This window comes from Quercus robur, chromosome 5 (genome assembly GCF_932294415.1).
Source record: "Quercus robur chromosome 5, dhQueRobu3.1, whole genome shotgun sequence".
Classification (NCBI taxonomy): Eukaryota; Viridiplantae; Streptophyta; class Magnoliopsida; order Fagales; family Fagaceae; genus Quercus; species Quercus robur.
In genome coordinates this window covers 8,194,743-8,219,668 of record NC_065538.1, presented here as the reverse complement: position 1 = coordinate 8,219,668, position 24,926 = coordinate 8,194,743, and the positions used below count along the sequence as shown (strand labels likewise).

Sequence of the window (24,926 nt, the reverse complement as noted above, 5' to 3'; positions counted from 1 at the left end):
AATTCTTCTTTGTTTCTAATAAAGCATTTCTATCCTTTTTAGCTCAAATAAATAAATAAATAAATAAAGAGACTTGACTTATTTGATAATGTTTATATTGTGATTGGCTTATATTTCAATTGGATAAGCTCGCTTTCCTTGATGGGAAGAAAATTTTATTCACTTTTGAGAAGAGAGAGAGTACAAAAGGTTGCTATTTTTGAATTTCAGGCTACCATTTTGAAGTTGAAATTGGTATAGTGAGCGTTTGGATCCGCGTTTGCGGATCCACGTTCATGTTTTTTTTTTTTTTTTTTTTTTTTTTTTTTTTTTTTTTTCAGCGCGTGAACAGTAACATCACATGAATTTACTGTACAGGAGACAAAATTCACTGTTCACGCACTGATCACACACTATTCACGGGTCTTACAGCACTATTCACACATTTAAAAATTATTTTGTTACAGTATTATCAGTTTTCAGTTTCAGCAAAAATAAGTTGTACCCAAACGGATCCATAAATTTTTTATGGATAAAATTTATTAGAAAATAAGGATAGACCTTTCATGTATAGGATGTATATAAAAGGCATTTTTTTTAGGCTGTAAACAAAAGGTTTATCTAAAGAATACAAAGTGCTATATGTTTATGTATTTCTTTTTATTTTTCTTTGAATTTTAGAATAACTAATAATTTCATGACTATTTGCGAAGGCCAATTGTGGCCCTCGCAAATAATTTAGTATTAGTGAGTGTATATTTTTAACTCACACAAAAAATAAACTTTTTGCAAGGAATTTTTATTGTCCCTCGGAAATAATTTGGTGGGAACATTTCCCTCCAAATTTTTTTACATTTTAATGATTATTTGTGAAGGTCAATCTTAGCCCTCGTAAATAATTTAGTATTAGTGACGGCATTTTTTTAATCGTCACAAATAATACACTTTTTCCGAGATATTTTTAATTGTCTCTCGCAAATAATATGGAGGAAAAATTTCCCTCCAAAATATTAGTATTTGTGACAGCTATAACACATAATTGCGACAGCTTTTTTTGTTGGTCACAAATATTTCACATTTTACCAAGTATTTGCGAGGGTTTTATTTTGCCATCACAAATAAGATTTTTTGAGAGGGCTTTTTGGGTCCGTCAAAAATTCTTGGTCGCTAATAGGCAATTTTTTTGTAGTGCTTCTACAATAGTGAAAACCTCTACGATGGTGGAAATCTCTGTTCGTTCTCTACAACAGACGATTTAGAAGCTAACCCGTCTCTACTCTTCAACAACAAACGATTCAGAAGGTAGACATTTTCCCCCTTTTTTGTTTTTTCTATTTAGTTGCCGTTTCTAGGGTTTCTAGGAAAAAAAAAGGGGTGTAGTCGAAGGTAGGCATTTTTTCCCATTTTTTCCTAATTTCTCATTTATTTTTGCAATTTATTGAATCTTGTTTTGTTCGATTGTAGTATAAATAGACGAAAAGCAAAACCTCTGCAACAGTGGAAACCTCTGTTCGTTCTCTGCAACAGACGATTTAGAAACTATCCCGTCTCTGCTCTTTAACAACAAACAATTCAAAAGGTAGACATTTTTCCCTCTTTTTTTGTTTTCTATTCATTTGCCGTTTCTAGGGTTTCCAGGGAAAAATGGGTATGGTCGAAGGTATGCATTTTTTCCTCCTTTTCCCCTAATTTCTCATTTATTTTTGCAATTTCTTGAATCCTGTTTTGTTCAATTGTTGTATTGATTAAATTTAGTTTTAGTTTGGTAGATTTCTGTTTAGATTGTATTTTTAAAAAACTGAATGCTTGGAATATACAATCGTCTTTGTTGTTTTCCTTTTTTGATATTTAATTTTATTTTTATTTCTCTATTGAAATATACCTCTATTGATATTTATTTTCATTTTTTGATTTATTAGAAAGTAGGAACTGCTTTTATGTTTTGTTTACTTATTTATGTATTTGTTGGTTTATTTTTGAGATATTTTACTTTGTAATCTTAAGGGTTGTATAACTGCTAATTACAATTTCAAGCCAGTTTTGAATATTTAGTTTGTGGTCCTTAGCATAAAGTGTTTCATGTATAGTAGCTGTTGATTTTTATAATTCGCAAAATTAATCATATGTGAATGCACCCACCATTTGGTGTTAGTTTTCGTGTTTTTATTGAAAATTTAGCTTTGCAACTCAATGAACTGCTCAAATGTATTTTTAAATTGAGATCCATGGAGGAGTGTACCAACTGTAGGTTTCACAATAGTAACTTTTTGTAATACAGTTTCTAAAATTTTGAAACCTACCTAACTTTTAATGGTTGGTTATCTTTTAAACTTAATAATTAAATTATAATTTTTGGGTTTTTTGGTTTTCTCTATTAGCTGTTCTGTTATTTGTAAGGGGGGTTGAGAGTGTGGGATTTTGAATATTTGGTCAATGTTATTTTTTGTTTACTTTGAAGAGTTTGTTAATGACCATATTTATGAGACTGATTCTTTAAGTAACATACATGGTTTATGTGAAGGTACAATTTACCTGCAGTTACATTCTTCATATCTATTTGGTTCTTTAATCTGTTTCTTCAACTATTTTTTTAAATATATTATTATATTTAGGGATTCTAATCGTAGTATACTTTTGAAAAAAAAAATTGTTATAAATTTTATTTTTTAAAACCTTTTTGTATAATTGATACCTGCATTTGTAATTAGTGTTTTGCAGAAAACAGTCTTACACTTCTTTTGTTATAAAGACATTTTCTTTGTTGGTGTGAAAACAAAGCTTTTTTGGTTGATGTGCTCATCCAAAAGTATGCATTTATAGACTTTCAATTACCATTATAAGTGTGACGAAAAATATTAAAATATAGCAAGATGCTAACTTCTGTTTTTGGCTTGACTTTTGTAATTCATTAGATTGATTAGAAAAGCTTTGAGGAATTAAAAAGCTTTTTTCGGTTTTTGAAGTGGGGCTTTAGTTTTATTTGTGTCTACATAATTTCAAAATCATATAATTATGATACAATTTTGTTTCAGTTTTGATAAAGTAATCTAAATTGAAGTATTTCATTGAAGTTGGTATTGTCATTGTAATTCTATCATGTTCTATCACGACTGATAGTTTGTACCTGTTGGATGAACATTTTGTGGGTTTGGATGGTTGTTTATGACGTAATCCATAAGAATTACCCCATACTAGCTTCTTATCTTAGCATTAAAATTTGATTTTTGAATTTTAATTCAGATTTCAAGTTTCAAAGAATACATCTGAATTAATTCTATCTTTACACCAAATTTCATGATTTTAAACATATTTAGCACACTCACTTCTATTCTTGCCTTTGTATTTTTCTTCTTAGTATTTTATTTTACTATTGTTTCTCTTCTGATTTATTGTTTTGATTTACTGGAATGCTTACTATTATTTTTAAAATTTTCCTTCCTGATGTTTATTTCAAAATTGTTGTATTAGACTTGGTATCTTTTATTTTTTGTACTGCTCAGGCTATTAGGTTTAGTTTATTGGCAGTGTTTTTAAATTTGTAATTGTTGTTGTTGTTAGCTTTACTTATTTTGTATAGTCATTTGTTTTAATTGTGTATGTCTCATTCTTAGTATTAATTACTTTATTTTTAATTATTTCAGTAAACTGATAGTTTTTTGCTGTTTAATACAAATAAACCTGCCATGTTTTGTGTTTTCAATGGCATTTACATTCTCACGTGCTATTGTAGGTTTATCATCTCTGTTTTGGATTTTAAGACCTTTTTTTTACTATTCAAGAAGAACTGCTGAATTAAATAAAGAGGTTAGTGATGACGTCGAAAACCGTCACCAATGGGTCACACCGTACTCGCGACTCGAATTGAACCTGCACGACGAAACAAACTAAAGAATCCTTCAGAGAGCACCGGTGTGGTGCCGGCCAAAGACTCTCCGACGGTCAAGTTAGAATTCCTCTGTTTTTACTTAGTGCGTTAGAGAGGGTTCATAAAAGCATACCTCGATTTCTGTGGGTATTACGCCTTTTATAGTGATAAGGGGTTGACTTTCCCTTTTTGGTTCCCACATCTTTTCAATGTGGGACTCTATTCACAATTCTTCCAAACGTGGTGAGCAAGGATTCTCATTACCGGATCATGGGCCCTTGCTGCGTCAGTAGTGATGGGCCTTCAAAGCTGGGACCATACCTACGCAGGCCCAAGAGACCCAATCCGTCAGGCCCATTAAGGTAAGCCCATCATGCCCAATATTTTATCATCTTCAGTTGCCCCCTTCACCCCAATGATCCGTCACCTTTAAGGTCAAAGGATCAGTGGGGTGACGGTCCTTTCATATGGATATGACGGATTCATGCAAAATAGAACGACGGTCCTAGCTGGATCAACCCGTCAAAGGAAGAATCATCCAGTTGACGGATACATGGCGGGTACAAATCTGTTGGTACGTACTGACAGGATGTCAGCATTTATTAGGCATGCCACGTGTCACTCTCTGAATGGTCGTTGTATAGGATCGAAGCGTCGCTTCGTCTTCCGTGCACTTCCTATATATATAAGGCGCCTCACTCTTTCATTTTTCAATTTTCACTCAGAAAACACTTGTCAGAGCGAAGCCGTCAACCCTGTCAGAGCAAAGCCGTCAACCTTATCTGTGCAATCCGTCGGGGACGAATACTTGCTGATTACACCAACCGTCACCTATCCTCTGCTAAGTTCGGTAAGTGCTTCTAATTTACTATAGTCAAGTTACATTTTCGTCCATGCATTGATGTTAGGCTTTCCATACCCGTCAACACTTTCAAACCCGTCGGTCTTAGGTTTTATTGTCAATTGTAGGAAATGTCTAGTGCGTCAAGTAACCAGTCGGTGGTTCGTGATGGGACGGAATACGAGGATGTATACCCGTCCGGTCATAAAGACCAAGAGAGCCCCGGCGAAAGTAGGAGTCCGTCTGCCTCCTCTTCATCCTCAACAAATGAGGATGTGGAGATAGTCGAAGTAGATGGTTCCGACGACGACGGGGATCGAGCACTGGAGTCCGTCGTAGGTGCTGATGGACTAAGGCAGTTCATTATGTTACCAGAGTGGACGGTGCATAGGTTTACATCCGTCATCAGAGAGAGACACTTCAGCACCTTCAGAGCCAACTTTCAAATCCCTGACTATGTTTCCATCCGTCTACCTTACGTGTCGGAGAAGTGTTACTACGAAGGGGTAGACGGTGTCGGAGTGTACGAGCAGGCGTTGAAGGCTGGACTTCGATTCCCGCTATCTACGCTTCATAGGGAACTCTTACAGTATCTAGGGTTGTCCGTCACCCAGATATCCCCTAACGCCTGGAGGGTCTTTACGGTGCAATGTCAAACGGGGAAAGGAAGTTGACGGTCCGTGAATTTCTTCACTGTTACCGTCCAGACGAGATTTCTGGATCAAGGGGGATGTACAGTTTTGCTAGTCGGAGCTCCTTGTTGAAGGTGATTTTTGAGACCCCAGACTCAAATAGAGACTGGAAGAGTCGGTACTTCTTCCTGGAAGGTGACAGATGGATGAACCATCCAGGGGAGACGGAGTACATGCCCGTCGACACAACTTGGGCCGTTATAAATCAGACACGTATGCATCCGTCTTAGTTTTTTTTTTTTTTTTGCTATTCATATCCGTCCATTTTTAGGTGTATGTCTTGATCACCTTTCTCTGCAGGTAGACGGCGCCCACAAGTAAGCCTTGAGGAGTTTAGTTTCCTTGAAAAGATTTGCAGGAAAACTACGCCGGAGGAAAGGACTTGGGCTAAGTTGGTGAACCCAAGGACCATACATTGGTACTGTGACGGTCCTGAGCCCACCCAAGAGGCAATCAGATACGACGAACGAGTTCATAAACGTAAGCCCGTCAACCTTACTTTGCAGCCCTTACGTAGTTTTAATATCACCCGTCATTATTTGCAGAGATGGAGGACGCGAAAAGGAGAGCCTTAATCAAATCCCAAGCCGTCAAGAAGAGGGAATCCGGCGAGGTGGTTCCTAAGGTGTCGGCTTCAGCACCTAAGAGGAAACCAACATCAAAATCTGACCGTCCATTTAAGCAACCAAAGGTCTCACTTGAACCTGTGGTTGGTTTAATGGCTGAGGGAATCAAGACCGTCACTCCAGCTAAGAAGGGGACGGGTAAAGGACTGATGACGGCCCCAGAGGGTAAGCAAGAGAGACCACCTTCCCTTCTCCGTGACGACTCCAAGTATGCATTGGAGAAGCTGTCGTCCATCATCACGGCAGAAGACTACGAAGATCTGGGAAACCATTCGACGGAGGCCATGGGAGAGACGGGCCTCTTTGCCGTCGCTCAGGTTGGTTATGTCAAATAAGTTTTTATACTTCACTTTTTCTTATTTACATTATGTGACGGTCTCTTTTCTACTCGCAGTCCTTGGTCATGATGAAGGGTCTACTGGACCGGTGTCTCAACCGTGAGAGTGCCTTGGACAGGATTCGCGCAAAGGCGGAGCAGACGGAGGAAGAGCTCGGACAACTCCATCAATGGAGGTCCAAGATGGAGAGGAAGCTGGAGCTTTCTGAGAAAGTGAGGAAGGAGCTGGAGGAGAAGACGGCCACTGCGCTGACGGCCATAGAGAATAAAGAGGCGGAGATCAAACAACTCAAAGTTGAGATCCGTCAGGCGAAAGAGGCAGCCGTCGAGGAGTATCGATGCTCGGAGACCTGTTTGGGCGAGCTGTCGGACTCCTTCCTTCAAGGCTTCGATGACTCTCTCCGTCAAGTCAAGAAGGCTTATCCAGAGCTGGATTTGACGATGGTCAAACTTGAAGACCAAGCCCAGACTTCTGCCCTCCCCGTCGCCTCAGAAAATACGGAGGACCTTTTTGGCGACGGTGCTGCTCAAGGAGACGGAGAGTCCGCCCCGTCGAAGGATGTCCCTGTTACTGAAGAAAAGAAAGATTGATGCATATGTACTTTATTTTGTGAACAATCCGTCCTTCTTTTTTATTCATTTTTTAAGACAATTCGTCCTTTTTAACTGTATTAAACATTTGCCTTTGGGGGCTTTTTGCTTAATGTTCAGATATGCTTTTCACAATTGTTTGGTATTATGTCTAAAGGTCCGTCCTCTTTCCTGAGGAAGGGCTTGTGTGAGAATATTTTGTTTGTCCGTCCGTACTGAGGACTTATTATTTTTTTATTGAGCACTTACAATTGAGGATCCGTTCATTCTGTGGTGTTGTATGACACTTTTGAACGGACTTATAAAAATTAACGTTGTTAGTGGTCCGTCCACTTTGCGTACATGCTCTTTTATTATCCCTGTGGGATAGTCCGTCCACTGTGTGGAATTATGTTCAACTTAGTGATCCGTTCACTGTGGACTTGTGTAATCACCTTGGTGATCCGTCCATAGTGTATGTTTTATCAACTTAGTGATCCGTCCACTTTGTGGACTTATATTTAATCGCCTTAGTTATCCGTCCACTTTGTGGACTTACGTTTCATCACCGTAGTGATCCGTCCACTTTGCGGACCTATATTTCATCACCTTAGTGATCCGTCCACTATGTGGGCTCAGATTTTTCGTCCGTCCATCCTGTGGACTTCATATTGCATCCGTCCATCTTGTGGACTTAAGGTTATCAGCCCTGTAGGATTATCCGTCCACTTTGTGGACTTCATATTGTATCCGTCCCTCTTGGGGACTTAAGGTTATCATCCCTGTAGGATGATCCGTCCACTTTGTGGACTTCATGTTGTATCCGTCCATCTTGTGGACTTAAGGCTATCATCCCGGTAGGATGATCCGTCCACTTTGTGGACTTCATATTGTATCCGTCCCTCTTGGGGACTTAAGGTTATCATCCCTGTAGGATGATCCGTCCACTTTGTGGACTTCATGTTGTATCCGTCCATCTTGTGGACTTAAGGCTATCATCCCGGTAGGATGATCCGTCCACTTTGTGGACTTCATATTGTATCCGTCCCTCTTGTGGACTTAAGGTTATCATCCCTGTAGGATGATCCGTCCACTTTGTGGAGTACATATTGTATCCGTCCATCTTGTGGACTTAAGGTTATTATCCCGGTAGGATGATCCGTCCACCTTATGGACTTAGGGTGATCGTCCCTGTAGGATAATCCGTCCATCTTGTGGACTTCTATTGTTTCCGTTAACTTTGTAGACAATTGCAATGACAGACATTCGAGTAGAAGATCAAAATTGCATCTGATTATAAAAATGCGTAAAGGAAAAGTGCCTGCCCCCTTGGGCTTAAAAAAAAAGGCACGACAATATTGTAGCAAAAATAGTTAAGCAGTGCCAATAAAAGTTAATAATGCCAAAAAGTCTTAAAAGAAAAACTGCGCCGTCGTGTCTCTATCACTGGTAGTATTTCCTCAAGTGCTCGGCATTCCACGGATGTGGTAGCTTTTCTCCGTCTATTGTCTCCAGGTGGTATGTCCCTTTCCTTTTCCACGACATAATTCTGTAGGGTCCTTCCCAGTTGGGGCCGAGTTTTCCCTATGTAGGGTCTCTAGTTGTACCCATGACCCTCCTGAGTACGAGGTCTCCAACTTGGAAGCTTCTTTGTCGGACCCGGGAGTTGAAATGTCTGGACATGCGATCCTGGTATCTAGCGATCCTCTGTTCTGCTGCCGACCTGACCTCATCTATAAGGTCCAGTTGTAGCCTCATGGATTCGTCATTCCTTCCCTCGTCGTGGTTGTGAACCCTGTAGCTTGTGAGCCCAACTTCCGCTGGGATGACTGCCTCGCTCCCGTAGGTTAGTCGAAACGGTGTCTCTCCTGTCGGAGTCCTCGCCGTTGTCCTATACGCCCACAGTATGCTTGGCAATTCTTCTGGCCATATGCCCTTTGCCCCCTCGAGCCGAGTCTTGATAATCTTTAGCAGGGATCGGTTTGTGACCTCAACCTGACCGTTAGCCTGAGGATGGGCGGGTGATGAGTAGTGGTTTTTTATTCCTAGCTGTGTGCAGAAATCACGGAAGGGGCCGTTATCGAACTGCCTCCCGTTATCTGAGACAAGGACTCTAGGAATACCAAACCTACATACTATGTTCCGCCAGACAAAACTTCTAATGTTCTTTTCTGTAATGGTGGCCAAGGCTTCTGCTTCTACCCATTTCGTGAAGTAGTCAATACCCACTACCAAGAACTTTAACTGCCTTATCGCCGTTGGGAAAGGTCCCATGATGTCCAGTCCCCACTGAGCGAACGGCCATGGAGCCGTTATGGGGGTTAGCTCTACAGCTGGCTGTCCGATAAAATTGCTGAACCTCTGGCATTTGTCGCATCTTTTAACGTAGGACTCAACATCCTTTTGCATGGTCGGCCAGTAATACCCAGCTCGTAGCAGTTTGTGCACCAACGACCGCGATCCAGAATGATTCCCGCATATTCCTTCGTGTACTTCCCTCATCACGTAGTCTGCCTCTTCAACCCCGAGACATCTTAGGTAAGGACGGGAGAAACCTCTCTTGTAAAGAACGTCTTTTATCAAGACGAACCTTGCCGCTCGGACTTTTAACTTTCTCGCTGCCTCCTTCTCTTCAGGCAATATCCCGTCCTTTAGGTATGAAGTTATCTGCGTGGTCCAGTTTCTTTCGGAGCGTATCTCCTGCATGTTGTCGGGGTCTATTAGCGGAAAGATTTGAACAAAGGAAAGCACATTACCCGGTGTTATCATATGTTCTGCTGAAGCGGCTTTGGCTAGCCGATCAGCGGGCTCATTGTCTCCCCTGGGGATCTGGACGAATATTGCTTTTAGCCCGTCGACTCTAGCCCTCACTTGATCAAGATATCTCTTCAACCTTTCCCCTTTGCACTCATAATCTCCGTTTACTTGATTGGTCACGACTTGAGAGTCGCAATGTACGACCACACTTTCAGCTCCGGCGGCTTTGACTAGGTCGAGTCCTGCTGCTACCGCTTCGTATTCTGCTTCGTTGTTGGTAATGGGGAAGTCGAGACGGACCATAGATTCAATCTCGTCTCCTTCAGGTGACAGCAATATTATGCCGGCTCCTCCAACTCGCTTATTGGATGATCCGTCGGTGTAGATGTTCCACTGGGGGGGTTCTTCTGCCCCCTTGTCCGCGTCATGCGTAAACTCTGCTATGAAGTCGGCTACAGCTTGTCCTTTAATGGCCACACGTGGACGGTATTTGATGTCAAACTCACTCAATTCTATTGCCCACAGTGTCAGTCGACCTGCGGCCTCAGGATTACTTAGTGCCCTTCGCAAGGGCTTGTCGGTCATTACGTTCACGGTATGGGCTTGAAAGTAGGGCTTGAGCTTGCGAGCCGCCGTGACCAACGCAAAAGCGAGTTTCTCCATAGGTTGGTATCTTTCCTCGGCACCGCGGAGCGCCCGGCTGGCGTAGTACACGGGCTTCTGTGCCCTGTCCTCCTCTCTGATTAAGGCCGCGCTGACGGCCACAGTGGAAACGGCCAAATAGAGGAAGAGCTCTTCACCTGGTTGCGAGGGGCTCAGTAGAGGTGGTGAAGATAGATAGGTTTTTAACTCCTCGAATGCTCGTTGACACTCGTCCGTCCACTCGAATGACTTTTTCAATGTTCGGAAGAAAGGTAAACATTTGTCCGTCGCTCTCGACACGAATCTATTCAATGCCGCTACCTTGCTGTTAAGGCTCTGTACTTCCTTCACGTTTCTCGGGGGGGCCATCTCCATTATGGCTCGGATTTTGTCCGGGTTAGCTTCAATCCCCCTTTGAGATACCATGAATCCTAGGAATTTTCCTGCCGTTACACCAAACGCGCACTTTCCTGGATTGAGCTTCATGTTGTAGGATCGGAGTGTGCCGAATGTTTCCTTGAGATCTTCCAAATGGTCTTCTTCCCTCCGGCTCTTCACCAGCATGTCGTCGACATAAACTTGGACGTTCCTCCCGATTTGCTGTGCGAACATCTTGTTCATTAGTCTCTGGTATGTTGCCCCTGCATTCTTCAGACCGAATGGCATTACTTTGTAACAGAAGAGACCTTGACTGGTTACAAACGAAGTCTTCTCCTGGTCGTCCTCGTGCATGCGGATCTGGTTATAACCCGAGAAAGCATCCATGAAGCTTAGCAATTGGTGTTGAGCCGTCGAGTCCACTAGGATGTCGACCCTTGGAAGGGGATAGCTATCTTTGGGGCATGCTTTGTTAAGATCGGTGAAGTCCACGCACATCCGCCATTTGCCACTCGTTTTCTTCACCATTACCACATTCGCCAGCCAATCGGGGTAGTAGACTTCCCTGATGAAGCTTGCATCTTGGAGTTTGCGGACCTCTTCCGCTATTGCTTGGTCTCGTTCCGGGGCGAATACTCTCTTCTTTTGTCGGACGGGTGGAAACGAGGGCAACACGTTCAACTTATGTACCATGACCGAGGGATCGATTCCTGGCATATCGTCGTGGCTCCAGGCGAACACATCCTTATTGCTTCTCAAGAAAGCCACGAGCTCTTGACGGATTGCGGGTTTTACAAGCGTTCCGATCCTGGTGGTTCGGTCTGGATTGGAACCGTCGAGAGTTATCTCCTCTAGCTTCTCTGTAGGTTCTGTCATCGTTCGGTGCTCTTCTATGTTCAAAGCCTGGATCTGGTCTTCCACCTCCATCATAGCTACGTAGCATTCTCGTGCGGCGATTTGACTTCCGCGTAGCTCTCCTACCCCATACTCTGTTGGGAACTTGATCATCAGGTGGTAAGTTGATGTTGCCGCCTTCCACGAGTTGAGCGTGGGTCGCCCAATAATAGCATTGTAGGCTGACGAGCAATCGACCACCAAGAATGTTACGTTCTTGGTGATTTGTTGCGGGTAATCTCCTACCGTCACCGATAATGTGACTGCGCCCAAAGGGAAGATTCTACTCCCTCCGAAGCCAACGAGCGGGGCGTTTGTTGGTATCAGCAGCTCCCTATCAATCCTCATTTGTTGGAACGCCGGATAATACAAGATGTCGGCCGAACTACCGTTGTCGACCAACACTCGGTGGATGTTGTAATCGTCTGCCTGCAAGGTGACGACGAGGGCATCGTCGTGTGGATGGTGTAGGCGCCTTGCATCCTCTTCCGAGAACCCGACAATAGGGCCTTCCCTTCTTGCCATCTTTGGCACTGTGCCTGCTAATTGGACATTCTGTACCATTCGAAGATATGTTTTGCGAGCCTTTTTTGACGATCCGGCCGCACCTGTTCCTCCAATTATCATCCTTATGTCCCCCAATGGGGGCCTTGGTCGCTCGTTCTCTCGGCGGGGGTGTTGTTCTTGTGGGGGTTGATCCGTTCTCTCCTTACTGACGAACTTCTTCAATTTCCCTTGTCGGATAAGGGTTTCGATTTGTTGCTTCAAATCATAGCAGTCGGCCGTGTCGTGACCATGGTCACGGTGGAAGCGGCAGTATTTGTCTCTGGACCTTTTGTTGGGATCACTCTTCAGCTTTCCCGGAAACGTCAAGGATCCTTCGTCCTTAATCTGCATTAGGACTTGGTCTATTGAGGCGGTCAACGGAGTGAAACTTGTGAACCTTCCGCCCATTGGTTTTGGGCGTCTCTCCTCCCTTCGATCTCCCATCCGTCCTCTCTTTCGCCCCTGGTCCTGTCGGGGGTCCTCTTGTCTGTCCCTTTTCTTGGGTCTGTCTTCTCGGGCTAACAATGCGTCTTCAGCGTTCATGTACTTGGTGGCCCTGTAAAGCACCTCTGACATGGTCTTTGGGTCGTTTTTGTATAGGGAGAACAAAAACTTACCCCCCTTCAGCCCGTTCGTGAATGCTGCCACCAATATCTTGTCGTCGGCTTCGTCGATCGTGAGCGCTTCTTTATTGAAGCGTGATATGTAGGCCCGTAACGTCTCCTCCTCTCTCTGCTTGATGTTCATCAGACAAGCCGTGGATTTCTTGTACCGATGTCCTCCAATGAAGTGTGTAGTGAACTGAGCGCTCAGCTCCCTGAAGGTGCCGATGGAGTTTGGTGTCAGCCGGCTGAACCAAATCCTTGCCGCGCCCTTCAGGGTTGTAGGGAATGCCCTACACATAATTGCGTCCGCCACTCCCTGGAGGTGCATCAGGGTCTTGAAGGTCTCTAGGTGATCGAGGGGGTCCTTGACTCCGTCATAACTGTCCATGCTCGGCATGCGGAACTTACTCGGCAGGGGGAAGGAGTTGACGGACGCCGTAAATGGCGAGTCAGTCCGGTTGACAAGGTCGTCAAGATCGCTGGACACTCGCCCCTTGAGAGCGTTCATCAGGACTTCCATCTGTTCCTTCATCGCCTGCATCTCTGCGATGATGGGTTGTGGAGCTGTGTCCGTCACTGAGGGGATGCTAGCGTCCCGTCGCACTTGTTTGCTCGGGGCGTTACTCTCCTGTGGTCCGTCATTATTTCTCCTTTCCTCGCTGTTCCCTTCTTGATCTTCTCCTTGGCTATTCACGGCTGCACTCTTTTGATTCAGCTGTTCCGTCAGGTCGTGGTTTTGTTTGGTGAGGCGCTCCACAGCTGCGGCGAGCGTCTTGACCTGTCTCTCAAGGGCAGTCGTAGGAGCTTCTTCTTGGACGTCATTTGTGGTTGCCATCGAGCGCGTGAGTACCATGTAACTCCTTTATCTAGGAAATGTTACCGTACCCGGTCGTTCTTCCCACAGACGGCGCCAACTGATGACGTCGAAAACCGTCACCAATGGGTCACACCGTACTCGCGACTCGAATTGAACCTGCACGACGAAACAAACTAAAGAATCCTTCAGAGAGCACCGGTGTGGTGCCGGCCAAAGACTCTCCGACGGTCAAGTTAGAATTCCTCTGTTTTTACTTAGTGCGTTAGAGAGGGTTCATAAAAGCATACCTCGATTTCTGTGGGTATTACGCCTTTTATAGTGATAAGGGGTTGACTTTCCCTTTTTGGTTCCCACATCTTTTCAATGTGGGACTCTATTCACAATTCTTCCAAACGTGGTGAGCAAGGATTCTCATTACCGGATCATGGGCCCTTGCTGCGTCAGTAGTGATGGGCCTTCAAAGCTGGGACCATACCTACGCAGGCCCAAGAGACCCAATCCGTCAGGCCCATTAAGGTAAGCCCATCATGCCCAATATTTTATCATCTTCAGTTAGTATTGCCAAATTTCCCCATTGTTGCTTTTATTTAGATTAGTATCTTTTTATCATTTGACTCTTAAAACAGATGCTAAGCCCAAATTCCCCTTTGTTGGTTTTATTTAGATTTGTATCTCTTTATAATTTGTTGATGCTTGATTAAAAAAAAAAAAAAATTGAACAAAAGTAGCTTTGAGGAGATTATTAAATATGTACTCTTTCACTTTTAAAATAGATGCTAATTTTACTTTTGTTTTTCCATCTTATAATAGTAAAAGAGAAAATGGAATATGCAAGTTTAGAACGATAGAAAAGACAGACATGTTTGAAAAGCGATCCAAAAGAAAACAGTATGAAATACAAAATACTTTACAAAATGAAGTTGCTGAAGCTAGAAAATACAGGAAAATAGTCATTGCTGGAAAAAAAAAAAAATGGTAGTCAATCATGAAAATTGTTCATTACATTCACCCGGTAATGCTATTGAACCTTGGAATTTTGGCCCACCTTCTTATGTATGTAAGCATTGTGGTGCTGTGTTATGGTATGAAGAAAGGAGTGTAAAATCTAAAAGGCCTAGAATTCCAACGTTTTCTTTGTGCTGTATGGAGGGTAAGGTGAAGTTGCCTTTGCTTAGAAAAACACCTCCTCTTCTTAATGAGTTATTAGATACTCTTGGAGGACAACGATCTAAAACATTTAGAACTCAAATAAGGAGTTATAACGCAATGTTTGCAATGACATCTATGGGTGGCAAGGTGGATAATAGAGTTAACGATGGTAGAGGCCCATACATTTTCAAACTTAATGGTCAAACCCATCATAGGATTGGAACACTTCTTCCTAATAATGGTGAGGACCCACAATTTGCACAGTTATATTTCTATGATACTGAAAATGAAGTCCAACATAGAATGAATGCCTTTAGTAGCAGTACAGTTAATAAAGACCTTGATCCATCTATTGTTGATGCATTGGTCCAAATGTTTGATGAGTCAAACAATTTGGTGAAGATATTTCGTATGTCTAGAGATTGTTTCATAGAACGTGATATTCATCATTTAAGATTACATCTTATTGGCTCACGAACTACAAATGGAAGAGAGTACAATCTTCCTACATGTTCTGAAATTGCTGCAATTATTGTTGGAGATATTGGTGTTGATAATGCATTTCGTGATATTATTGTGGAATTAAAAGAAGGAGGGTTACATAGGATCAATGAGTTGCATCCATCGTACATGGCATTGCAATATCCTCTTATTTCCATATGGTGAGGATGGCTTCAGGCTTGGCATATTGTACAGAAATATAGATGAGACCAGATCTGACACAAATGACTCCATTACTATGAGAGAGTATTATGCATTTAGATTGCAAGAGCGGGATGGTGAGGGACATACATTAATATCTGGTGGCTGATTATTTCAGCAATTTGATGTAGATGCCTATACAAGTATTGAGGCAATAAGACTTATGTGGGTGAAAAATAATCAAGAAAAGTTGAGGATTGAACTGTATAATGGATTGAAGGATGTGGTTATGAGAGGTGATACCACCCCTATATCTGCTGGAAAAAGATTTGTTTAACCTTCAAGTTTCACAGGAGGTCCAAGGTATATGATCGAAAATTACCAAGATGCAATGGTGATTTGTAGATGGGCTGGCTACCCAGATTTGTTCATTACATTCACATGCAATGCAAAATGGCCAGAAATTGAGCTTTTCCTATCTAGGAAACCTGGGCAAAAAATTGAAGACTGACCTGATGTGGTTGCAAGAGTATTTATCAATCAATATATTACTAAAAGCTAAGACGTAGCATTTAATGTTGCTACTCTCACATTGAGCCACATCAGTAGTCATGTCATTTCTATCATCTTTTCTAAATTTATCCTACAATTTTAAAATAATTTTTATCAATTTTAAATACAGATAATTATAAAATAATTTTCATCCCTATCTTCACCATAAAGCCCACTTCTTAAAAATTTAGGGATAATTACACTTTACCCACCTGTGGTTTGCCTCTAATTCTATGTGCCTACCCGTGGTTTCAATTTTGACACTTTACCCACCTATGATTTCCTCCGTTAGTAATCCGTAACCCACCTCTGTTAAAATTAAGGGTAAATAGGTATTTTTACACCCGTTTTATGTCTCTCTCCTCCCAAAACAAGAAAAAAAAAAAAGAAAAAAAAAAAAACAAGATTAAAATATAGTATTGGTTTCTCATTATTCACAAACATGAAGAACATACACAAACATGAAGAACATAAACCCAGAAAACTAATACAAATCAAATGAAGCAAAACCATGAGAGAAGAACAAACTAATACAAATCAAATGAAGCAAAACCATGAGAGAAAGAGAGTTCTTCATCTTCTTCCTCATACTTATTTTTTGTGCCTGTACTAAGAAATTTATTAAAATCAAAACATAACACAATTTACAACATGAAGAACATAGACCCAGAAAAATCAAACCCAAATCAACCTCCACAAATATATATTTGCCTTGTTGTCTCTCTTTCACCATTACTAATTTGTTCAAAGAAAAAAAAAATCAAATGACCGACCACAACAAACCCAGCCATGGCCGACCACTCCAAAGCCAAACCCAGCCATCCATGGCCGACCACACCACAACAAACCCAGCCATGGCCGACCACTCCAAAGCCAAACCCAGCCATGGCCGACCACTCCAAAGCCAAACCCAGCCATGGCCGACCACTCCAAACCCTCCCAGATCTGGCTTTTCTCTTGCTCTTCTAGCGTTCTTTTCACCCACTACGAAGCCATGGCCGAAGCAATCCTTTATGGCGCTGCACAGAAAATCATCAAAAATTTGGGATCCCAGATTTTCCAAGAGATTGGATTGCTCTAGGGTGTCCGAGACGAGCTTGAAAAATTGAAGAACACAGTTTCCACAATCCAAGCTGTTCTTCAGGATGCAACGGAGAAGCAAAGTTGGTGGGTTTTCTGAGATTATTGCTTTGAAAGAAAAATGATGTTGCGGGTGAGAATAATTGGTGATGCGTTTTAGGGTGAGTGGAGCCCATACCTTTAAAATGGAGAGATTAATTTTAGATGTCGTGTGGGAAGACAACGAAATTTCCTAAGCTTTTCGTTTGGTTTAACATTATATCCATGGTAACAAAATTCAAAAGGTTTGCACTTTTGTTCATTAACCCATAATTTTGTTGCACAGACCACAGCCTTCCTTCAAGAGGTCTAAAACTAGTTGGCTATAGGAAAGGGATTGGGTTTCAGATCTGAAACGTAAGCTCCTTCATTGTGCTACTCAAGCGCTACCTAGACCATACAGCTCCACCACTCCGGCGAAAGACCTCCTTAATCGAAAGCGCCTCCAAGTTTAAAAAGGGTTCACATCTAAGTTTTTTATTTATTTAAAAAAAAAACCCCAGATGACCAAACTAAAATAAAATAAAAATCTGATGTGTCAATTTTAAAGAGTTGTGACATGCTAATCTTACAGCTTAATGATTTTTTGAAGATGTTTCATTAAGTCAGTGATAGGTTGATCTGGGTTTTTTTTTTTTTTTTTTTGGGTATGTTCATCATGTTCAAGATTTGTGTGAAGGGAAAGAGAAACAAATACCACTTTTTGATCTTCTTTCTCTTGCATTTTTGTGCTATTTTTTTGTTTTGGGAGGAGAGAGACATAAAACTTGTACAAAAATACCTATTTACCCTTAATTTTAACAGAGGTGGGTTACAGATTACTAACGGAGGAAATCACAGGTGGGTAAAGTGTCAAAATTGAAACCACGGGTAGGCACATAGAATTAGAGGCAAACCACAGGTGGGCAAAGTGTAATTATCCCTATCTTCACCATAAAGCCCACTTCTTAAAAATTTAATATCACATAAAGCCCAAACCCAAAGCCTTTTCAAACCCTATGCTTTCACGGTTGCAACTTTTTGTTTTTCCTTTCCTTTTGTTGCACACGGTTTTAATTTCCTGTACTGTCTCCCACGTTTTAGTTCTTTCCCCTTCCCCACCTTCTCTGTTCTACGATTTCCTACGGTTTCACATTTAATCATCGCCAGCCTCTCTCCCTTCTAACGACAACCTCTCTGTTTTCCTTCCTTCCTGTCTTCCTCTCCTTACAATATATAAATACTGATAGCAGCTAAACGATTCAGTTGAGGTATCTCTAAATCCAAGCTTCTTTTGTGCTCTATTCTTTTGCATGATTTTTTTTCCCTTTTTACTGCGTCTTTCGTGCTGTGGTGTGGATGATTGTTATGTTGAATTTAATTACTTTATAAATCATTCTTCTTAGTGTGTTGAATTTTTGATTGCTGGGTCTTATCCTGTGCGATTCCAACGACTTAGTGTGACTTTGATTTAAAACTGTAGTGTTGTGGTGTTTGCTTCCACTGTTTGATTTGTATGATTGTATAATATATTGATTGGGTTTTAGAAACAAAGAAAATTGTTTTCCTGGTGTTTGAATTTTCTGCATAATTGTTTAAGATAAAACTTGATCAACTTTTAAATGATTTAAAGCATGGTCAACACTTTGGAAGAGTGATTTCTTATTCCTTTTGGTGTTTATAATTACTCTATATTAATATATTTAACTTGTTGTTTTGGTACCAGTTGTCTATACCGTTGAATATCAAAAGAGAGGCCTACCTCATGCACACATATTGCTTTTTCTACATAATGATGACAAACATCCTACAGCAACAGAAATTGACAAGATAATCTCAGCAGAAATTCTAGATTTGAAAAAGGAACCACTAGCTTATGGTGCTGTCAAACAATACATGGTCCATGGTCCTTGCGGATCTGTAAATTCAAGGGCAAGTTGTATGATTGAGAACAAATGTGTGAAACACTTTCCTAAAAAATTTTGTTCACAAACCACAGTTGATAATGATGGTTTCCCAATATATAGAAGAAGGAATAATGGAATATATATTGAAAGAAATGGAGTCAAACTCGATAATCGATATATAGTTCCTCACAATATTGATTTATTGGTGAAATTTCAAGCTCACATAAATGTCGAGTGGTGTAATCGTTCAAGGCCTATCAAATACTTATTCAAGTATATTACGAAGGGACCTGATCGTGCAACTTTGATTCTTGAAGAAAATTTACATGTTGATGCTTCTACTGGAATGCAAAATATGACAGACATGGATGAAGTTAAAGCATACTTAAATTGTAGATATGTGTCTACCATAGAGGCATGTTGGAAGATATTTGAATTTGAAATCCACTATCGACAACCTGCTGTTCAAAGACTTAGTTTCCATATCGAAAATCAACAGCCAGTTGTTTTTAAAGATACTGAGTATTTAGATAATGTTATTAATAGACCAGATATCAGAAAAACTAAATTTACAGAGTGGATGAAAGCAAATGAGTTGTATGAAGAAGCAAGAGAATTAACTTATTCTGAGTTTCCAACAAAATGGGTTTGGCATAAAAAAGACAAGGAATAGAGATTGAGGAAGTCTGGAAGATGTATAAGGCGTATATACTATGCTCATCCTGCAAGTGGAGAGCGTTTTTATTTACGGATGTTATTAAATGTTGTTAAAGGAGCTCGATCCTTTAAAGAAATAAGAACTATAAATAATGTAGTATATTCAGATTTCAAATCAGCATGTTATGCGCTTGGTTTGCTTGATGATGATAAAGAGTGGCATGAAGCTTTAAATCATGCGTCACATTGGGCTTCAGGAAAACAACTTCGTGAGCTTTTTGTCACAATGTTGATTTTTTGTGAAGTTTCTGATCCTTATAAATTATGGATTTCGAATTGGCGGTTATTATCCGAGGACATTCTTCATCGTCAGAGAGTAGTTTTACACTATGACAATTTACATCTTGATGACTTCCAATTGCAGAATTATGCACTTAGTGATATAGAACAAATTCTGATAAGAAGTGGAAGATCTGTGCAAGAATTTGAAACAATGCCATATCCAAACACATTGCTCATGAGACAATGTAATAATAGAATATTACAAGAAGAATTGGATTATGATAGAGATTCTTTGGCAGTGGAACATATTTAACTTTTTAATGGTCTTAATTCTGATCAAAGGAATATATATGATGCAGTAATTGATTTTGTTTTGAGAAATAAAGGTGACTTCTTTTTTGTATATGGACATGGAGGAACTAGGAAGACTTATCTTTGGAAAACCATTATCTGCCAACTGCGTTCAGAAGGAAAGATTGTCATTGCAGTTGCATCATTTGGAATTGCTGCATTATTATTGCCAGGAGGGAGAACGGCTCATTCGAGATTTCAAATACCAATAATTGTAACAGACAGTTCAACTTGCGGAATTAAACAAGGTTCTCAAATTGCAGAACTTATGACAAAAGCAAGTCTTATAATTTGGGATGAAGCTCCTATGACACACCGAAACTGTTTTGAAGCTGTTGATCGTTCACTAAGAGATATTTTACATTTTACTGCCAGCAATAGTGCAGACAAACCTTTTGGAGGAAAAACAGTTGTTCTTGGTGGTGATTTTAGACAAATTTTACCGGTTATAGCAAAAGGACAAAGAGAACAAATAGTTGAAGCATCAATTACCAAGTCTTCATTATGGAACAATTGTAGAGTTTTCATTTTGACCAAAAATATGAGGCTGACATAAGATCCAGGTGATATTGGTGCAAGAGAATTTGCTGAATGGATATTGAAAATTGGTGATGATGGACTTAATGATAGTGAAAGTGAAGCATTGATTGAAATACCACATGACTTACTAATTCAACCTGGTAGTCATCCTTTCAACGATATCGTGAATGCTACTTATCCTGACTTCCAAGCTAAATTCAACAATTCAAAGTACTTAGAAGAAAGGACAATTTTAGCTCCAACAAATGAAGTAGTTGAAGACATAAATGATTACATGATTGACCTTATTAATGTTGATGAAAAGACATATCTCAGTGCAGATTCAATATGTAAAGCTTCAACCAACATTCTAGATCAAGATATGATGTATCCAACAAAGCTTCTCAATTCAATGAAGTATCCCGGTATTCCAAACCATAAACTTAGGTTGAAAGTGGGATTGCCAATAATGCTACTTCGAAATTTAAACCAAAGTGCTGGACTTTGTAATGGTATCAGGCTTTTAGTCACTCAGTTATCAAAATGGGTTTTGGAAGCCCAAATAATATCAGGATCTCATGTTGGAGATAAAGTATTTATTCCAAGAATAGTTCTTTCCCCTTCTGAATCTAAATGGCCTTTTGTACTAAAAAGAAGACAGTTTCCAGTATCTATTTGCTTTGCTATGACAATTAATAAGAGCCAGGGACAATTTTTGAAATCTGTTGGACTTTATTTAGAGAGACCAGTTTTCAGTCATGGACAGTTATATGTTGCCGTCTCCAGAGTTACAAGCAGAAATGGTCTTAGAATACTTATTGCAAAAAATGATAATGGCGATCACTTTCATACAAAAAATATTGTATATAAAGAAATATTTAATGATCTACCAAAAGGTAACACATATTATTTATTAAAATTATTTTGCAGTTGTTGATAATGTAAACTAGATTGTCACTTTTATTGTAAATAGTAGATTTTACTCCATTGTTATATATAAACTTTACTAATGTTTAAATTGTGCAAATATTTCAGATTTATATCGCAATGAAGTACAAAACTTTGAAGCAAATATCAGTGAATATGGGATGTAGTTAACATAGCAAACAACTATGATCTGATCAACATTGCTATGATTTCGGTTGACTAATAGGTAAGTTAAATTTTTTTTTTTAACAGAAAATAACATTAAAAAAAAAAGGATACAGAAATCTAAAAAACATTTTCCATATCTGCTATGGGGAGTTATTGATGATCTTAGTATTGATATATACACTTCACATGAAACTATAATTTGTGTATACACCAATTTTACTCTATCTTTCTCATATAACATATACTGATGATGTGCAAGATATTTTAGATTTAGTAGTAAGAAGGAAATTACTATTTTTGTGAAAATCTTAGAGTCAGAGAAAAATGATAAAGTGTTTGCCTCAGCTGTTGTAGCTGTGATTTACTTCTTACCAATTATTATATTACTGTTTGAACCTGACAGTATTTATATTGATTTTTTAATTTTTTTGGATTGGTTGGTCAAAATATTTTGGTACCGTTTGATTTAGTAATTATGATATTGAAATATGCTATCATGATCTATATGTTTGATTGATTTCTTATTTAAAAAGTCTCTACCAGTGAGTTATAGAATGAGTTAATGGAGTTTCATCATTTCATCCATTAGTATTTTAAGGAAGTAATTTGCTAAACATTAGGCAATCCTTCATGTGGTGTATTGTAAGTTGAATTTCAGAATGTATAAAATTGCATAGATCAATAACATTAAAGCAAAATCCATACCTGAGAGAACTGTAATTCACAAAATCAACCAAGTATAGTGACATGAGATCATATGTATCTACAAGGAAAAAGTTATATGTCTATATATAGTATCAATATTCACCACCCTACTACTCAATAGTACCCAGAGGCCATAGCAGTATTTCATCATGTTAGGAAGGAACCAAAGCCACTCCAAGTACACTGGCAATGTACTATAGAAGTTAAAATAGAATTAAAGTAAAAGAACTTTGACACGACAAACACCATATTGACAAAAAATGAGGCATGTAATCATGATCCCCAAAAGGGAAAAATAAGTGATTAAAGGTCTATTTAAGCTAACTTTATTCATTAGAAAACATAAAATCATTGAATCTGGCCAATAGCACAAAGGAATTACAGCAGAGAAGGATTTGATTTGTTAGAGTTGATACCCCACATATAGGTTTTATGAGTATCAATGCCACAATGTTTTGAGAGCAGATTTGCAGAAAGCAAGCAAAACTTGATGTTGAGCTTTAGCTCAAATGGCATCTCCATACCTTCTAGGAATGAGATTGAGGGTGATATGTAGACATGGGAAAGAACGATTCAATATAAAGTAGAGAGCAAAAGTCAGGAAGGCTTCTTACTGTAGACAGAACAACTCTATACATGATGAGTTTAATATTTTTAAAATACAGCAGATTTCTTTAGTCACAAAACATAAAGAACTACGTTGACTCATGGACATGTCTCATGTGTCAAATAAGAGAAAGTCAAAGTTCAAAGACTCATCTTAGGAAGTCAAACTACATTTGCAATACTTTAACGTTGAGGTTGGTTTATGAGCTCTAGCAATGTCAGAGGTTTGATTTTTTTTAACTTGGAACTTCAAAAACCAAATATTAGCAACCACAATTTCTTAAATTTGATTGGAAAAGGGGAGAGTTTTTGTTTTGTTTATAATATGATTTGTAGTGTAGTTTTTTGGCCTTTTAGAATCTGAAAGTTGCTGACTAATTAAAATGAGGGGTTTGTTTTTATGATCACATGACTATTACACTTTTTTTTTTTTTTTTTTTTTTTTTTCTCGTTTGCATCCTACTGATCATATTCTGAACTAAATTTTGTGGGATGTGTATGGTTGTGGTGCAGTGGGTATTCTTTACTTAGGGATCCCCAGTACAACAAAGGACTTACCAATGCTTTGGTCATTCAGTTGACTCCTTGATGCCAGTCCGTACTTGCTGTCATGCTAACAATAAAAAGGGTTTCAGCTGGTTTTACCTATTATTGGATTTGAACCAATGACTTACTGCTTACTATTCAAAGGGGGGTGGAGCGCTAAGAAAGAGAAAGTGTTATCACTATTCGAAATGATGCAGCAGCTAGCACGGTAAGATCAGAAGAGAAAATAGCAACTACAAAATTCTATTTAGTTGCCAGTTCCTATTTTACATTCTACCTAATCTGCTGTTTTTGAAGAGTGATTGAAATTGTAGAACTTTGAAATCTGAAACTGTAAAGTTTGAGTATCTTATATTAGTATCTATTTAATTGTTAGCCTCAATTTTTCATACTGTTGAATACTTTGTTTTGTTGAATTTGAGTGTCGATGTGCTGAATTAGCAACATGGTCACATTTGCTGGCTGTATTAATGGCGTGGAAGATTTTTTATATTATTTTTAAAATGTATTTGAACAATGGTAATTTGTACCATCTGTATAGTGTACAGTTTTATAGCCTGAATTTTTTCTTTCTTTCTTACATGCTTGCTTTTTGTTTCTTTGGTTTGATTCAGGTACTAATTTTAATATTCCACTCTATCTACATAATTATCAGGGTCAGCTAATTATGGTTAAAGAACATTTCAAAAGATTAAAATAATAGTGTTGAATGGATGGTCCAAACTCCATATTTTGGGCAAAAAATTAGCTACTAGAATGATGATTACGTTTTGTAGAATAATCCTTTCATGAACATTACCACATTCATGCCCTTTTACAAACAATGATACTAAATAGAATGATTAAGATTATGTTCAATTGGTGCTTCCCTTATTGTTTTGACCTTCACTGCTACACGGCTTCAGTTTAATGCTAGCCCTTAAAGAAATAAACAGAAGGGCAGAAAAGTTTTAAAAAAAAAAAGAAAAAGAAAAAGGAATCGAAGTGTTAGACTTAGACATAGAATGAGTCTCAAACAACTTCAGTGGACTTCTAGCATTAGATTAGTCCGTCAATCACAAAACGGGTCCTGTTAGGGAATGTCAAAAAGAAACACAATTTTTGGATGCTGTCATTTTAGTCTATGAATTACTCCCATCACACATGGTAGAACAATGTAACAATTATTGATGATGTATCATCCCATATAACAATAGAAATTTGTCGTTTCATATAATCAGACACCATATTTTTTAAAATTAAAAATCACAAAAATTATCTTCAATAAG

At 39.3% G+C, this 24,926-nt stretch overlaps 1 protein-coding gene and 1 long non-coding RNA gene across 4 annotated transcripts in view; one reads left to right on the top strand and one right to left on the bottom strand.

Moving 5' to 3' along the window:
- LOC126725013 (aminopeptidase M1-like) overlaps positions 1–24,926 on the bottom strand; it is a 104,223-nt gene that overhangs the window by 6,912 nt on the left and 72,385 nt on the right. The window lies entirely within an intron of this gene.
- Positions 1,470–23,732, top strand: LOC126725018 (uncharacterized). The gene is made up of 4 exons (XR_007655250.1): positions 1,470–1,558; positions 3,710–3,783; positions 21,742–21,859; positions 23,626–23,732. It is a non-coding gene; the product is annotated as an uncharacterized LOC126725018 (long non-coding RNA).